Source organism: Lipotes vexillifer, unplaced genomic scaffold (assembly GCF_000442215.2).
Source record: "Lipotes vexillifer unplaced genomic scaffold, Lipotes_vexillifer_v1.1 scaffold505, whole genome shotgun sequence".
Lineage (NCBI taxonomy): Eukaryota > Metazoa > Chordata > Mammalia > Artiodactyla > Lipotidae > Lipotes > Lipotes vexillifer.
The window spans coordinates 3,441,953-3,445,098 of record NW_006785581.1 but is presented as its reverse complement, the minus strand read 5'-3'; the positions used below and the strand labels follow the sequence as shown (position 1 = coordinate 3,445,098).

At 35.5% G+C, this 3,146-nt stretch overlaps 1 protein-coding gene across 3 annotated transcripts in view; it reads right to left on the bottom strand.

Annotated features, from left to right (window-relative positions):
• Positions 1-3,146, bottom strand: part of GAS2 (growth arrest specific 2) — a 123,252-nt gene that overhangs the window by 105,225 nt on the left and 14,881 nt on the right. The gene's annotated exons all lie outside the window — the stretch shown is intronic.

Genomic DNA, 3,146 nt, shown 5'->3' with positions numbered 1-3,146 from the left:
CTCTTCCCCTTCCTGATGCAGTGCTTGAACTGTGGAATTATTAGGTTCAGATCTCTCTGCTTTTTTTTATCTCCTCACAACCACTCACAGCTTCAATTACTGCTCTTATGAACATGATTCACAGTTGTCCATCCCTGCCATTTTATTGGTTAAAAGTTATTTAAAAGTTATTTAAAAGTTATTTAAAAGTTATTTTTCTTCTTTCTTATATGCTCCCAAAGTATATTTTCTTTCTTCTTTTTTTTTCCCTTTACTTTGTTAACAGTTTTACTGGGATATAATTCACACCACTTACAATTCACCACTCTTTCAAGTGTATAATTCAATGACTTTTAGTATATTCACAGAGTTGTGTAATTACCACCACAGTCAATGTTAGTACATTTTTATCACTCCCCAAAGAAACTGTACCCTTTAACTATCACTCCCGATGGCTCCATTCCCCACCCCCCAGGCTCTATAAAATCATTAATTTCTTTTTTGTATGTTCCTCAAAACTCCTTTCCCTAAGCTCTCTCCTTTTCCTGGTGTTGTAATTCTCTAAGTTTCAGAATATTTTATTTCCTGTCTTAATTTCCTATAACTTATTAGTCACAAGTCCTGTAGATTCATGCTTCCTTCTGTTTCTAGAACCATAATCTTAATTTTAAAAATTCATGGGGGCTTCCCTGGTGGCGCAGCGGTTGAGAGTCCGCCTGCCGATGCAGGGGACACGGGTTCGTGCCCCGGTCCTGGAAGATCCCACGTGCTGCGGAACGGCTGGGCCCGTGAGCCATGGCCGCTGGGCCTGCGCGTCCGGAGCCTGTGCTCCGCAACGGGAGAGGCCACGGCAGTGAGAGGCCCGCATACCGCAAAAAAAAAAAAAAAAAAAAAAAATTCATGATCTAAACTCTAGCAGCAAGAACAATGGCTAGTCCTCGTATCCTCAACGTCTGCCTCCAGAACATACCATAATCACTGCTAAAATTAATATTGCTAAACACCACCCTCACTGAGCCAATATTCATCTTTATTGCGTAGTCCCCAATCTTCTCCTCTACGTAAAAGATGAAACAAACCCGCTTTAACCCAATATCCAAAGTCCTCTCATATGCCGCTAATCCGCCTTTCTATTCTAACTTGCCTACACCCTGCTCCTTGGTCTGCACCCTGCCTTCCCAGTTCCATGGGCAGATCTTCCCGTTTCCACTCCCATGCCTTGGTCCAGGCATGGCCCCTTCCTGTAACAGCCCCCTATCTTCTATCTGCCTGGCCACATTCTACTTTCCCTTTAGTCAGAAATCCAGAAATTCTCCCAGTGTACATCAATCTCCTTCCTATATGGTCATACTCAGGAGTATCACTCACTCTGGCACTCATCAAACTTCTTCTATGGCTAATAACATGCTTTGTACAAAGTTCCTGTCATCACCAGTACATTAGAAACCTCTTGAGGTATATTGTTTTGTGTGTGTGTTACTACAGAGGTAAGCATAATGTTACTTACATAGAAGGCACCTAGTAAACATGTTCAGTGAGTACGTGAATTGACAAATGAAGAAACAAACTCTTGGAAAACTTTGAGAAAATGTTGGGTATTATTTCCATGAAAAGTAGTTGTTAAAGCAAAAAGAAAAAAAGGAGGTATTTTAAAGTTTTATACTGAGAGTCATAGGATTACCTTTTATCTTAAGAAAAATGCATGCTGCTCAATTCCATGAACACTTAAGATAAATGTAAACCAACTGGAACAACAGATACACTACTGGCTTAAAGTTAAACTCACAATATCTAATATATTTGGTTTTTAAGAAACATCTGTTTGAAATGATTTTTTTACAGTTTGGGGGGAAGGGCAGGTGAAGGAGGAAAAATAATTACTTTTTTTATGTTCTTTTTTCCCTACTGGATAGTTCACATTTTAGCCCTCAGTTAGGATAATGTCTTCTGCAGGTGGCAAAACATCAGTAGCTCTAAGTACTCACCACAGAGGTAGCCTATACAGAGCTATTATTATTTCAAAATTGTATGCAGCTCAACTCAATTAAGGAATGAAAGTAATAATCTCAAGATACAAAAAAGCCAGCACTACAGAATTTGTATTATGCATTCACCATATTGGCTTGCATTTTCTAATGATAATAAGAAAGTTATTGACAAACAAGCATAAAAATAAATATTAGAAATATTTTTTAAATTATCAATTACATTTCAAGGTAAAGAAGGTAAATTTACCTAAACTGTTGAATGACTCTTTTATAAATTACTTATAAGATTTTCTACATTTGGAAGAAGTCTTTAGGTATTATTTCATTAAGCTACTTGAAAATTTAAAGATTCTATTCATAATGTCAAGTGATGAGATGATTACAATAAATTTACAAGAACTTGTAAATTATAAAAAGAAAACTGGCCTTCATTAAAAAGTCATTAGCAATTTACCAAAAGGAACGATTTTTACTTTTTCTGCATTATACCTGAACAATTTTTTGTTATCCTCCTTTTCATGAATACTTGAGGAATTTAACATTGAACATCTGTACCTAATGAAAAATATATTAGGTCTCAGCTTTCAATTCTGTATATTTTATAGCTCCAAAAGGTGGGATTTTTTTTTTTTCTTCTGGCTAAAGCAGACACTATTACATACTTTATGGTTGAAATGTACTGACTCAAATGAAGGAAAAATGCAAGACAGAGAATTTTTTTAAACCTTCATATGTAACATTTTCCATCCAATGATTAAGAATCATAAAATACACATTTTAAATGTACTGTATAATTTTAAGAAATCAGTTATAATCCTTATATGGGATGATATATTATCATACTCTTTATTCTATTAATATTACCAAAAGTATATGAAAAACTGAATATAAAGTTGGCTGAATTTAATCATGACGAATCCATCAGAATAGGCTATGAATTACTAATTACAGTTTCTCAAGTAAAAGCTATACACAGTTCAATCTCTGTCAGACAGAACCAGATCTTCTTTAATATAAATTGTGTAGCTGGCTTGAGACATTAGACTATAAATGCTAGAAACAGTAGGATTCTAGTATCATAGAATCATTTCTTCCCCAATCCCATCTTTTCACGTTTTTGGTATATTTAGTGAAAGAAGGGGCAATGAACAGACACAATTAAATCACCTTGGAATGCCG